Source organism: Notamacropus eugenii, chromosome X (assembly GCF_028372415.1).
Source record: "Notamacropus eugenii isolate mMacEug1 chromosome X, mMacEug1.pri_v2, whole genome shotgun sequence".
In the NCBI taxonomy this organism is placed as follows: Eukaryota; Metazoa; Chordata; class Mammalia; order Diprotodontia; family Macropodidae; genus Notamacropus; species Notamacropus eugenii.
In genome coordinates this window covers 3,012,443-3,028,226 of record NC_092879.1, presented here as the reverse complement: position 1 = coordinate 3,028,226, position 15,784 = coordinate 3,012,443, and positions in this window count along the sequence as shown.

Sequence of the window (15,784 nt, the reverse complement as noted above, 5' to 3'; positions counted from 1 at the left end):
AATCAAGAGGCAAGCACTGTTAATCAATCAAATAATTGATAGTCAACTAACGATAACATCCTTCTGCCCTGTCCCAATTCCTTATCTTCCTCTGATGTTCAGACTCCAGTGGTTTCTTGTACCCCTAATCTGAATATCTCTTTTCATTCTTTAATTGGGAACTGTATATTGTCTGTCCTCTGAACCACTATCTCCTTAGGAATCCACCTCTCACTGCCTATATCTTATTTTTTTTTTGTATTTAAATTTATTTATTTAAGTTTTCAACATTCATTTCCACAAAATTTTGGGTTCCAAAGTTTCTCCCCATTTCTCCCCTTCCCTCGCCCCAAAAGGCTGACCATTCTAATTACCCCTATCACGAATCTGTCCTCCCTTCTAACATCCCTCCCTTCCCTTATCCCCATCTTCTCTTTTGTCCTGAAGGGCAAGATAAATCTCTATACCCCATTACCTGTATTTCTTATTTCCTAGTTGCGAGAACAATACTCAACAGTTGTTCCCAAAACTTTGAGTTCCAGCTTCTCTTCATCCCTCCCTCCCCACCCATTCCCTTTGGGAAGGCAACCAGTTCATTACAGGCCATATCTGTGTAGTTTTGCAAATGACTTACATAATAGTCGTGTTGTGTAAGACTATATTTCCCTCCATCCTATCCTGCTCCCGTTTCTTCTATTCTCTCTTTTGATCCTATCCCTCCCCAAGAGTGTTGACTTCTCGTTGCTCCCTCCTCCCACTGCCCTCCCTTCCATTATCCCCCCAACCCTGCTTATTCCCTTATTCTCCACTTTCCTGCATTGTAAGATAGGTCTTCATACCAAGATGATTGTGCATTTTATTCCTTACTTTAGTTGAATGTGATGAGAGTAAGCTTCATGTTTTTTCTCTCACCTTCCCCCTTTTTCCCTCGACTGAAAAGTCTTTTGCTTGCCTCTTTTATGAGAGATAATTTACCCCATTCCATTTCTCCCTTTCTCCTCCCAATATATTTCTCTCACCGCTTAATTTCATTATTTTAAGATATGATCCCATCCTCTTCAATTCACCCTGTGCTCTCTCTCTCTCTCTCTCTCTCTCTCTCTCTCTGTGTGTGTGTGTGTGTGTTGTGTGTGTGAATGTGTGCATGTCTGTGTGTGTAATCCCACCAACTGCCCAGATACTGAAAAAAGTTTCAAAAGTTACAAATATTGTCTTTCCATGTAGTAATGTAAACAGTTCAACTTTAGTAAGTCCCTTACGACTTCGGTTTGCTGTTTAACTTCTCATGCTTCTCTTCATTCTTGTGTTTGAAAGTCAAATTTTCTTTTCAGCTCTAGTCTTTTCATCAAGAATGCTTGAAAATCCTCCATTTTCCCCCCTGAAGTATTACACTCGGTTTTGCTGGGTAGGTGATTCTTGGTTTTGGTCCTAGGTCTTTGACTTCTGGAATATCATATTCCATGCCCTTCAATCTCTTAATGTAGAAGCTGCTAGATCTTGGGTTATCCTGATTGTATTTCCACTATACTTGAATTGTCTCTTTCTAGCTGCTTGCAATATTTTCTCCTTGACCCGGGAACTCTGGAATTTGGCCACAATGTTCCTAGGAGTTTCTCTTTTTGGATCTCTTTCAGGAGGTGATTGATGGATTCTTCCAATATTTATTTTGCCTCCTGGTTCTAGAATATCAGGGCAGTTTTCCTGGATAATTTCATGAAAGATGATGTTTAGGCTCTTTTTTTTGATCTTGGCTTTCAGGTAGTCCCATAATTTTTAAATTGTCTCTCCTGGATCTATTTTCCAGGTCAGTTGTTTTTCCAATGAGATATTTCACATTATCTTCCACTTTTTCATTCTTTTGGTTTTGTTTTGTGATTTCTTGGTTTCTCACAAAGTCATTAGTCACTATCTGTTCCATTCTAATTTTTAAAGACCTATTTTCTTCAGTGAGCTTTTGAACCTCCTTTTCCATTTGGCTAACTCTGCTTTTTAAAGCATTCTTCCCCTCATTGGCTTTTTGGACCTCTTTGCCAATTGAGTTGCCTATTTTTCAAGGTGTTATTTTCTTCAGCATTTTTTGGGTCTCCTTTAGCAAGTTGCTGATTCGACTTTCATGCTTTTCTTGCATCTCATTTCTCTTCCCAGCTTTTCCTCCACCTCTCTTACTTGATTTTCAAAATCCTTTTTGGGTTCTTCCATGGCCTCAGACCATTGAATATTTATTTTGGATGTTTGGAATACAGAACCCTTGACTTTTATGTCTTTCCATGATGGCAAGCATTGCCCTTCCTCATCTGAAAGGATGGGAGAAGATATCTGTTCACCAAGAAAGTAACCTTGTACAGTCTTATTTTTTCCCCCCTTTTAGGCATTTTCCCAACCAGTTACTTGACTTTTGGGTCCTTTGTCAAGAGTAGGGTGTACTCTAGGAATCTGTAAGATCTCAGTTCCTCCAAGGTGGCACAGTCAAGTGTGTACTGGTCTGGGCACAGGGAGGGACTTTTGTGCCCAGAATCTTAGCAGTTACCTCTCCACAGCCACCTGGCCTCCAGTTCTGTCAAGTCAGCACTGGGGGCTGATTTTCACACAAGCTAGATGGGCAGGGCCTCCATTCAGTGTGAGACAAAGACCAGCTCCCCGAGGGACTCCATACAGGGCAAGAATCAGCTCCTTAGTGCCCCCAGGGTTTTTACCCTCCAACGGATATAGCTACTGTGCCTGCTGATGTGACCTCTGTGGCCGCTGCCTAAGGCAGGAGCTATGGGAAGGCCCTTCTCCCTTTCCAGCCAACTGAAAAAACCCTGTCACTGACCTTTGGCGCCTGTGGGTTGAGGGATCTGTGAACCTGCTGCTGCTGCGACTGGAGATTCTGCCCCCGAGGGCTGTTCGCCAGCTAGGCTCGGAGGCCAAGGCTGGGCTGGGCTCCACTCCATGTCCCGTGCAACAGATGTTTCCCATGGGCCTTTCAGGTCACCCTGGGCTGGAAATCTCCTCCACTCTGTTGTTCTCCACTTCTGCTGCTCTGGAATTTGTTGAGAGTCCCTCTTTATAGGTATTTTATGGGCTGTGTGGGGAGAGCCTCCGTATCTGTGTCTTTCTACTCCTTGGCTCTGCCCCTTCACTGCCTATATCTTTCCACCATATTCCTCCACTCACATCTGAGGGTGGATGAACAAGAAGAGAGTAATTTTATAACTAGTTCCTTGCTCCCTCTTCAGTCCCCTAATTGCAGGTCAGGTGCTTGGGGAAAAATGAATGATTCTGGAGAGAGAAAATACTGTGCACACCTTCCCCATATGAGTGATTGTAATAATGCAACTGTGAAGGTTTTGGGCATAATAGTTGTTGCTGGCACCCATGTGCTTTGGGGGTTTGCCATCAAGAAGTTGCAGCTACCATTTTCTCGTATTTTGGCTTAAAAAAGAGGGGAATGTTTGGATATGGTATACTCTCGTAAATATCTGTCCTCTAGATTACGAAGTCCAGTATTGAGTTCTTACATTCTTTCACTCCTTTTCCATCCTCTGACACAGGGTTTGCAAGGATATAAGAGAGAGGGAACTTCTTGGAATTGCCTTGTTGAGGCTGAAGACTGCTCTTGGAAACATGTTGAACCGGTAGTTTAGGCTTTTCTAAGAATCCAGTGTGTTTAGGACTTAACATGAGTAGATTCTTCCATTATTCCACAGACCTTACTACTTGGGAGTGAGGTGGGACATGGAATAAACATGTGATACACCTGATGCTTTTGCTCATGTCTGAGTGGCTGCTGATGTGAAAGCTCCAATAAGTTTTATATTGTCTCTTCTGCATCTGTTTTCCAGGTGAATTGTTTTCCAATGACACATTTCACATTGCCTGCTATTCTTTCATCCATTTGACTTTCTTTTTTATAACTGCTTGATTTTTCATAAAGTCATTAGCTACTATCTGTTCAATTCTAATGATTAACAAATTATTTTCTTCAGTGAGCTTTTGAACCTCCTCTTCCATCTAGCCAGTTCTGCTTTTTAAGGCATTCTTCTCCTCATTGATTTTTTGGGTTAGTCTCCTCTTGTCATTTAGGTTAGTCTCTTTTTACAGTCTTATTTTCTTCAGCATTTTTGAGTCCCCCTTAGCAAGCAGTTGACTAGTTTTTCATGATTTTCTTGCATCACTCTCATTTCTCTTTCCAATTTTTCTTCTACTTCTCTTCCTTGATTTTTAATATCTTTTTTGAACTCTTCCATGGCCTGAGACTACTTCGTATTTTTCTTGGAGACTTTGGAAGGAGAAGCTTTGACTTTGTTGTCTTCTCTTTGTATACTACTGTCTTCCTTGTTACAAAAGTAAGATTCTATAGTCTCATTCTTTTTTCCAGTTTTTGCTCATTTCCCCACCATTTCCTTGACTTTTGAGCTCTTTGTTAAAGGAGTTCAGTGCTCCCAGTGGGGGTGGGGGAGGTGTACTCTCAGCCACTCTGTCCTCCCACAATCTGTGGGCCTAGAGCTCCAGAAATAGACACTGATGCTGCCCCTGCTCCTGCTATGGCTCCTATTGGCTTCTCTTCCCCTCTGCCACCTTGGAGCTGAGGCCAGACCAAACTACTCTCTCACATAGATTAAACAGTTTTTCTTTCCACTGCTCTTCCAATTTGTCCTCAGTACTTTGGGACTGGGAAGTCTGGAAACCACCAAAGATTCATTTCCCCCGAAGCCTTTTCAGGTCTCGTTTGTGCTGGCATAGCCCACAGTGGCCTGTGCTCTGCTCCCAGGGTGGTGTGATAGACATTTCCCGATGATCTTCCAGGCTGTCTTGGGCTGGAGATTTGCTTCACTCTGTCATTCTGTGGATTCTGAAGATCCAGAATTTGTTCATTTTTTGTGAATATTTGCCTGGGTTTAAGGGGAGAACTCTAGAAATCCCTGCTCTTACCCTGCCATCTTGATTCCACCCTCCTTTGTTGATGTGAAAGCTGTGGCATTTTCTGAACTCAGCAACAGCTTGGAGAATTAGTGTGGCAGTAACCCCTCCTCAGCCAGTGCTCTTGATAGGTACACACTTCCATCAGGATATACAAGAGGCCTCTTTATTGTGGCCCTGGTCCTATATAGTCCATTGGCCATATCCCTCATGATGTCTTACTAGCACAGGCCTTTTTATGTGGCATTGGAGCTGACAAGTTTCACAGTTTCTGTGGAGAGGCACAACAGTCATCATGAGTGATGTGGAGGCTTTGCTTATGGGTCCCCAGTTGCATAGTTTTCGTATTAACATGGACCAAAATTCAATAAACACTTTCAAGACCTACTATGTGCCAGGTCCTGTTCCTCGAGCTGCAAATACAAAGAAAGTATAAGTAAGTCTCTGCACTCAAGGCACTCACAACCTAATAGGGGAAGACAACCTATAAAAAGAAATTGAAAAGGAGGCTGGGGAGAAGGTTATCTGGGAGTGTACTCCATTGCTACAGCCAGATGGGAAATGATCTGAATTTCTGAGAAAGAGGTTCTGAGTAGATTTCATCTAACGAGAGATGAGTTTTAGGAGATCTCGAAGCCTGGGACAGCAATAGGTGAGAAATGATGAGGTGAATTCTTTATAACCTCCTTAAATTGTGGAGCTCCCAGATGTCCACCCTATTACCCCCTCCAACCAGAAGAAAGGAGGGGTCCAAGAGCAGGGTGTACTAAGGAGGTGGGAGTTTCCTCACTGATTTCATTTTATGAAATGATGAGTTTTTTGGACATGATCAAGTCCAGGAAAGCACTCAAGGAGGAAATGATAGGAAATATTTTAGTTTCACAGTCCTCAACAACTTCCTCATTTCAGTATATTCTCCTGAGAATGGTCCTTTCTTGTGGTCAGAGACATGAGTCATATAGAATGTCCAACTACTGGGCTTGGGGGAGGTACTACTACACAGTGAAGTTTCTCAAGGAGGTGGTGAATTGGTCATCCGATTGGTATTTGGTCACTGGCCTCACCACAGCAAGTCCATCAGCTACTGCACAGTAATCAGTAGAGAGAAATACCTTCTTTGTGGAGGACCACTCAAGCAGCAGGAGAGTTGTGAATTTCCTTTTTGGGTAAGGAGTCTTGGCCAGCAAGACCCTATGCCGTTCTCAGGCCACAATGGCGTCTCAGAGTTCTTTTATCATAGCATAAAATTCTCGATTGATTTGTCTTTATTTCTGAAATCCCATGGACACATTTTTTTGCTAATTCATTCAAGAAATTCGCTCGTACAACTTCATTTTGAACATTAGATATGGACATAGCAATTGATATAGAAGAAGTAATCAACGTGATAAGTATGCTAATTCCTAAGATTACACAGCTTATACATCTTTTTACTCTCTGTGAGGATATAGTATTTATCTGTTCTTTTAATTCATAAAATACATGATCGGCACAAGAGTGATACCATCTTTTTGTTTTTACGGGAACTAAGGCCATCCGTGGTCTGGTTATAATAAACACTACACCTTAGAATCTATACACTCTAGAATCTATACCTTACAACTGAAGCATGTGATGTTATAAATGTCCTCTTTAGCCCCTTGGAAGGTACCATTAACACTTTGTTTTACAATAGTAACATTTTCCTTTCTCCCTCACATGAACCCATATTGTCCCCCAAACATACTTTAGCTGTATGAATGTGGCTAGCTAATACCCCATTTGTCCTGTTCTTTTCAATATAGGACGTTGATCCTCCAATTGTTGCAAAAATCTTCCACTCCCCTGGCGCTATTTTTCCATTGATCGCTGTCCAGTGTTGTGTTGGAAATCCCTGCATCTCAGAATCATTCCTATCCTTCATAGTAATATTGTGCCAGGATTGTAATACATAACCTGAAATATTCAATGTCTGTCCCTCATTAGTATCATGGTCAATGAAGTTCGGCCAATAATGTCCATGTATGATGGGTACAGTAATGGGATGACATTCAAAAAAATTGAGAGTATAAATATGTCTGAATCTAGGATATGCATAATTGGTCAGTGAATAGTAAATGTCATTATGACCCAGTACATAGTCCATTCAGTACATAGCTGGCAATTGAGTTCTTTAGGTGCAGCTGACTACTACAGGAGGAAGGGAGATAACAGGTGTTGCTAGGGCAGGCTGTGTCCTTGAGGGAGAAACTGCCTGAGATAGTATTTTAAGGCTAGAGGGAAATATGATTTTTAAACGTGATTTTAGCGGTAGGGCCCAAGTATATGTACCCAAACACCCCATCATTCCCCCCCTTTTAAATAGATGAAACCAAATCTTTTGGGGTAAGGCACAAAGGTCTTGGTTTCTGCAATTGCTTCCATGCTGAGAGTGAATGTAGAGCTGTCCCTGCCTCACAGGGTCCCAACATTGGAGAAGTCTGTAGCTAGTGTGACGCCAGGTTCAGAGGGTGATGGGTCATGGACAGTGGGTCATGTAAAGCCAGAACAGTCATCTTTAAAGTGGAAGACACTAAACCTGGAGGAGACAAATCTGGCAAGGAGATTAAGCAAACAAAGTCCAAAAAATGACGAGAAGGGGTTAAACATGGTAGTTACATCATTTTTCTGTCTTCCGAAAATATTTCCCCACACTTTCTCGATGCAATAGTACCCAGAACAACTATCATGGGGATTGGAGGGGCTTCAATGACTACCACTTGTCCCTAACCTTCTTATCTCCTTTCCATATTTTCAATCAAACCTTTATTTATCTATCTAAATCTCTTGAACCCATTATTCAGACTGCTTCATTTTCCTTTATATTTCTACTATAAAAAAGATAGCTCACAAGTTATTAATTTTCACTAGCATAGCTGTATTTTCTCAAACAAAAGAGATTTCTAACTTGAATCTCACAACTAAATAGATTTTCATCAATGTTTCACAGGCTTGTTTATCTTTTTCTGTATAATATTCATTCTGGATGAAAAGCTTTTAGAAATTAAGTTATCAACAAGTTCAAACACTAATTTTAACTTATACTTAGGCCATGGAATGACCACAAATTCAGTTTAAAACAGCAAGATCTTTTCTGCTTTATACATCATCACATATTAATTTAGCAATACATTACCTTGAAAATGAAAATTTAGAAGGGTGTACCCCTCTTTTCTTTGAAAAACATTTCGTCTAAAAATATTTCTTTTTCTTTTAAAAGAGTTGAAAATTTATCCTGATGTTAAGTCACTAAACTTTTATAAAGAAAATTAGTTGAAACATTTTAAAATAATAGTTCTCTCTTCACTTTGAAGCAAAAGTAAATCTTTTAAAATTAAAATTCATAAAAACTTAGTTGGTATAAAAATGTCCTTAAGTAACATGAAATCCCAAAGTATTAGAACAAACCAAGTTCTTAATTATTACAGAATTCCTAGATATTACAAAATGCTTTAGTCAAAAATGTGCAATGTGATCTCACATTGGTAACAGTAAGACACTGATTACAGAGAAACACTAATGCTTTCAAAATCCTTTTGAACAATGAGGGCATCTTAAGGTAAGTCTTAAGTAGTTTACACAAATTTATGAACATGTTCTAATTTCAGATAAAAATAATATTAGTTTTCCCAGTAAGATTACATAAAAGGGCTCACATATTTTGCTGGTCACTTGCTATAGATCATAGAAATTTGCTATAGAAGAAAAAAGTAGGGACGTGACATAACAAATATGAAAGGATAAAACATCTATGAGTGTTTGAATTCATATAGGAGTGAAATTTTCCAATCATGCAGTATCTGTTTTATAGCCAGACTTAGGAATAATCAGGTGGGAAACATTTCTTTTTAAAAGAACACAATGGGGAAACTGACCAGGAGGATCCTATCCTAGATTGAACCCAGAACTGTCCCCTCAGTATTTCCTTTCCAGGTACAAACTTCACCCGTTAACAGTGCAGGATCACATTCCCTCTGAATAGCTTGTGGTAGTTCTCTCAGATACTGATTTAATGCAAGCAACTATACCCAAATTCAAACTTAAACAAACAAAAATATTTGTGATTCCAAATGCTTTTATCTTAAACAGCAAATTTCACTAATCACAACTTAAAGCCAAATGCAGTTATTTGTATTTCCATGGAGTTTCAATAAGTAATAAAGATTTACCAGGCCTCACATACACAAGGGATTCCATTTAACATCTTTCTCTGATTTAAAACTTGTCCTGATATGAATGTCAATTGTTAAAAATCCTTCCTATCTATTACAACTTTTAAGCAAGTCCCATTCATTTTTTATGAATTATATAAGCCAAACAAATTTATTTCTTAGGAATGATGACTTTGTCCACATGAAAGAGGCCTTGGCAGTTTTACAAAATAAAAGGAATTGGCACGGATCCCATGCCTGGAAACCCCCAAACATACAGGAGAACTGTTCTGAATGGGCACAACCAGTCTAAATAAAATTTTTACTCAGTTTCTTTCTTTCCACACACAATGAGCTATTGACAATGTTAGGTTTTAGCATTAAAGCAGTAACTCCAAAAATTTAGTTAACAATCTTATTACAACTTTTATAAATGATAGCCAAATCATTTTAGCTGCAACTTCTTTAACAGGCAAAGGTGAAAATACCTGGTTTTCTGAATGGCAATTACAAAACATTATAAGATAAGGTTAGTAGGATTGATAAAATTTTAAATAACATAACTGGCTTTACACATTTTTTCCAACATCTTTTAGTTTCAACAAAATTCAGATTACAAATTGCTTTCTCTAACACCATTTCTGAATTACAGAGTAAAATAAAAATCTTAATGATTTTAACTTTTACTCAAGAAAATTTCACGTCTGTGTCCACTCCTTAAAAACGTTTTTGAAAGAAAAAGTTGTGAAACTGCAAGTGGAAGTGAGGGAAACTCTGGAACAAAGTCCAGTAGTGCCTAGTCCCTTCCTTTCCACTTGGGAGTTCAAAGCTTTATCTCTGAGGTGTCTTTTTTTATTTTCAGATTTATGCATTTTCCCAATTTGTCTTAGTGACAAATAATACAACAAATTCTGACCTGTCTTAAACATCCAATTAAGAGTGACATGTTTCACTTAAAATATGACCAGAGTAACTACCTTTTAGTTGTATCCCGTTATACAAAAACCTTTCTCTTTTAGGAGAGGCATGAGATAATTAAAATGCTAGTCAATCTGCCTTTCTGATATGAGGGGAAAAAATTTCCCCGATTTCTTCTTGTCTTTCTCTCCACCTTCACAACCTGGCCAGGGATATAAAGTAGAAAGAGAGAGGGAATTTTATCAACAACTTTCCAATGATTTCCAGAACTTTTATGCTTTCCTAAAACTTCATACCCATGTTGTTCTCCTAGTGGGCTTTGATTAAATCCCCTTTAAAGCTTCACATATTATTTCCTTGTATTTCTTATGTAAAACTGCATTTAGCAGTAATATAAACTAAATAATATAAGATTAGTTTCTCTCTTTCTCTCTCCCATTCTCCTCTCTGATGCTGCAGCCATAAGAGAGAAGGGACGAGGGGGAGGGAAAGAGGTAGCATTCCAAATTCCAGCTACAAAGGAGCCAGCTGTAATAATTCACAAACAAACGAGCACAAAACATGTAAAGACAGAACACATATACAGACAATAAAAAAAGAATCCAAAAACTGAAACAAAAATTGTCAGAAATTCTCTGCAGAAATTATAACTTTGCCTTACTTTCTATCATTGTGTTCCAAACATCTTTCATACAACTCAGATTTCCAACTAAGTAATCTCGCCCTTCAAGAGTGATTTAGCTATATTGCACAAATCAGTGGGGCATAGGGCTGTCTGAGAAATGCTGTCTAGAAGAGACTGAATGTAAAGACTACCTGGTCCATAATTGATTAATTTCTTTGAGAATTTAAAAGCCAGAGGGTATGTTCTCTTACAGCCTCTCCTGGGTTATAGGGATGTGGGGTTTCTATTAATACCAATGTTAGCCTCATTTTCAAAATATTCCTTCTCCTCTTTCTGTGGCTTGCCAAAGGACTTTTTGTACAATCCCTTCAGGCTCTTGGATTTTTTCACAAACTTGTGATCGACATTTGTATAATGGAGGAGCAGTGGAAGGAGGAGACTCTATTTTAAATTTTTGTGTGACACACTCCATCATGTCTTCCTTCTCTTTTGTACTAGAGGCTGCATCTACCTTTACTGTTTTCGTGGCTAACAGTACTTGTTCGGGTTTCTGAAGACATATTTTAAGTACATTCCCAAATTGAAAATATTGTAACAAGAGAAGCACTTGGTCTGACCTCTTTATAATACACACTCATTTGATTGCCTACTGTTGCCTACTTTTCAAGATTTATAGTCCCTTCCTCCGGCTCCTTCATGCCTTTCACCACATGAATTACTTCACCTGTCTCTTTAAAACGCCTGGGCTCTAGCCTATTGCTAAAGTGAAACTAATTTTTTTGAGCAGTACTGAGCATCCTTGCTTCTTAATGATCTTATATATGATCGGCAAGAAAGTATCCATATTGGATATTTCTGAGAGGGAGGCTGTCTGCCTCGTGATAAGAAATTTTTTCTTACCTCATTGAAGCATGCTTAACCCTTCAGGTTGCTCCTGGAGACTCACGAAATGGAGCTGATTCTTTGCTCTCTTGTGATCGGTCCAGGTGCGCTCCTCTGGATCTGTCCTTCCTCGTCAGATGACTAGGAGCCTCACAAGGTATGGGGGGCTTCGCTCTCCCCACGTTGGCGCCAATTGTGAATTTCCTTTTGGGCAGGGGCTTGGCCAGAAAGACCCTATGCCATTCTCAGGACGCAATGAGTAAGGGGGGAGCCATGGTGTAAGGCAACTCCATTTATTAGCAGTAAAGCAGCATTATTTATAACATAATAGCCTCGTGAATCATACCCTTCCCACAACTCCTTTGAAGGTCAAATCTAATCCTCCAATTCCTATTCCGCATTTACATCGTCTCCAGCTCATTATTACCCACTTGTCCTAAACTCCAGGAGGAAAACAAGGGCGGCGGTCCTGCCTCAGGCGCCATTAGTTCCAGGCACTTTGGGTGCGGTCCTACAATGGTGTCCAAGAGTTCCTAGCCTCCTTACAGAGAGCTGTTTGTGGTTCTGCCCATGAGTAGACTCGACGGTGCTTTGGGTGGAATAGATGGACCTATCTGCTCAGTGTACTGCTCTGGCATTCCAATGAGTTTGGCCATGTTTAAGGAGGTCTCTCCATTCTGAGGACCTGGCATCTCCTGCTTTTGGGAGCTCAGCAAACCTAGGATCCCAGGTTGCAAGAGGAGATTTCATTGGAGGTCCAATGGCTTCTGTGGAAGCCTTTTGCTAAGCAATGGTCTCATGTAGGTGGCTATATCTCATAGGCCTGATATGGCTTAGCTTTGAATGTATCGCTTCCATTTGGTGACAGATGACCCCAGAGAATTCACCTAGTCACTTCTCACCCACTGCTTTCCTAGGTTTCACGATGGCTTACAAATCATCAGTCCTTAAGATGAAATCTACTTAGAAACTCTCATTTCCTTAGATTGCTTGTCACCTGGCTTTAGCATTTCAGCATGTCTTCTCATCAAGGTAGATTTGTCTGGGCACCATAGTCCACCTTAATCTATTTTAATCTCCTTCAAATGTCAGAGGAGCAGGCATAGACCTTGGTGACAGCCTTTCTGTCCTCTAAAATCAATGGTGTGCCAGGGGACATCAGGGATTTCATGAGCTCATGACTGGATGAGACACTTCCCTTGATTGGGCCTCGATTCCCACAAATGTAAAATGAGTGGGTTGCTACGAGGATGCTGAGAACATTTTGGGCAGTCCTGTCTTCTCAATACCAGCTTTCACTGTCCCACATGGGCCCCTTATGAGCATTCCTATGCACGTTTGGCTCAGATCAATGTCTTTACACAGCCACCCACTTCATTATGTGTCCTAGAGTTTTGTGGGCAGTCAAAGCCATGCTCAGTGGCTTGGAGATTGCAGATGCTATTCTCTCCCTTGGGAGAAAATCAAGAGGACTGGTGGCCTTCTCCTCTCCTGGGGAACCTCTCCTTTTCTCCTGTAACTTTTCAATATCACCAACACTTGGCTGTTCAGCAATCACATCTGCCACTTCCTTCAGTACATATGGGTGAAGAATGCCCCAAGGAATAGCTGGCCTCTGTGTGTCCCTACTGCCTCACCCTCACAGCTCTTCTTCCTTCCCTGGCATCTCTCCCACTCCACACTCACCCCTCTCCTCTGACAGGAACTCCCATCTGTCAGTGCTTTCCCTAACTGCATTATGGAGTTTACTTTGGCCAAGTGAGCTGCCCTCAGCAAGAGCACTTGGGAATTGTCTTGTCATCTTCTCACCTGGTTTTCTCTGCTGCCCCTTAGGGATCATTTTTGGTCTGTGCTTCCCTGTCCAAAGGTCATGTTCCTGGGCAGAGAAAATGAAATAAAAATCAAGGAGTAACCTCTGCGTCTTCCATTAATTATCACCATCCTATTCGTCCTGGACTGAGGTCTTGGCCTTTCTTGTTCTTCCTTTCTCCATAATATAGGTAAGGAGACTTTTTCACAATTCCTTAATTATCTGACCAGGCTCAGCTCCTTCTGAACTCCAGGAGGTCTGCCACTGTTGTGGATGTTGACAAGGATGTTGACAAGCTTTGGCATTCATGAGATAGTGTGAAATCAGAAATTGCGCTGGACCTGAGGTCAGAATAGAGGTGTGTCTGCATCCCCCTTCAGACACTTTGTCCTTTGACCACTTTGGGTTGCAGGTTCTAAGATGGAGCTAATTATATAGTAGCAGCTATCTTGACCGGGTTTGGTGAGATTCCAATGAGACAAAGTCTGTAGATAATTTGGATAGATAACCTCTGATATCAGTTGCAGTTCTCAATCTAAAATCTTGTGCATGACCTTGGGCAAATTACCCCTGAAAAATGAGGAATAAACGGTCTCTGAGGTCCATCCCATCTCCACGTCTAGGATCCTATGATCCTGTGGACTCCCTGAAGACCTTAAAGGAATGACTGGGTACTTAGAGCACTAAGGCCACAAATATACACTGTATATTTGGGAATGTTGGCTGTGCCTGAAAGGAGAAAGATGGCTTTGTTCTGAATGGATTGTTTCTGTCTGAGAGAGAAGGAGAACAGGGTTCAGGGGCAATAAGATGAAAAAAAGATAGAGACAGAGTTTCTGGGTAATCAATAATCAGTTTATCAATTAGTGTAGCTGATAATAAATTGTTGGTCAGTGGTCTCTCCCTAACCAAAGACCAAAACATGGAGATCACTGAATGCTTAAATACCTTTGGAGAAAGAGTTGCCCTAGACAGGAGGAAATCAATCATGACTGGTTCACAGTGAATGAGAGGACAGACATATTAATATGAGGAGGGGGGCTAAAAGTCTTTAGCTCCTCCTGCCGAGAATATGGTTTGATGGTGAGACTCAGCCACCTCCAGCAAACTGGACAAAGGATTCATTCTCATCCAGACCACTCTGGGTATTTCACTCATTCATGAGCTAATTTACACTAAACCTCAATGGGAGGCTGCTTGGGCGTAGACTTAAAGGTTTAAGGCCTGAATTCACCTCGACTACTTTCTGTTCACACTCTGAACAGAAGTAAGGTCTTCTAGTTGGTAGAAGTCCTTCCCGAGTTCAAGGAGCCTGTTCCCTCAAGATTTCAATATCTCATTTAACAGCAATATCCTTCAAAGAATGACTTACAGGGGCTGCTCTCTGAATGAGGAAATAGAACATGACTAAATCTTAAGTTAATAATTGAGTACTCATATACTTTTCTCAGCAAGAAGACAAAATTTGGAAGTAGAAAAGCTAGATTGGAAGGCCAGAAATACTACTGAAGTCAGTGACTATGCCTGTAGCTTCGCTATCTGATTTTGTATACTCCAAAGGTTATTGTTTATTTTTTATTAGGCCTTGACAGCACAGTTAGGTGGTGCAGTGGATAGAACACTGGGCTTGAAGCCACGAATATCTGGCCTTACACACTTACTGTGCTACCCTGGGCAAGTCACCTAACCCTTATATCCCTCAGTTCCTCATCTGGAAAATGGGAACACATTGGACAAGGAAATAATAAACCAATGTGGTATCTTTGCTAAGAAAATTACATCACACCAAGTAGGGCATCACTGAGTGACTACACAACAATGCCCTTGGGCAACTGGACAAGTATTTCCTTTAGTGCCTGATTTCACATTGGCAACGTCTCAGTCATACTTTATACTTTTTTCATAAATTTCCTTCAAAACAAAGATCAGTTTTTTTGTACCTAAGTCCTCAAAGTTTTTGAGTTGAATGTTGGGTAACATTAAGACTTTATTGCCCTAACCACATTGGAGGGTATAACCTGCTCAGTGTTGCCCCACTGCTATGAAGTGTTTTCCTGTATCAGATGGCTTTTCGCATGATGGAGAATTTAACACATAATTTTGATGGTGATGATTGAGTCAGAATTCATATTAACCCCAAAGGAATTAGGTACTGTCCTCTGTTCACAAATTAAGGATTTTATTTACTTCCGTTCTTCCTGCTTAACCAGAAAGGAGATACAACATGGGTTAAAATTCAATAAAAATATGGTTTAAATGAATCGTTGACTTGGACACGAGATGGCAGACTAAAATTGTAACATCTGCATAGTCCACAAGACAAGGATGTCCATTGTATAATATATTCATTTCTGTCCTAAAACTTCCATGCAATGCAATGTTCTGTCTCTCCGCTAGAAGTGTTAGAGGTGCTAGAAGATTCTAAATGCTGAAATGTCCAGATATCAGAAGACCATGCTATAATGTACTACAATATTTATTTGACACAATCTTCAATGG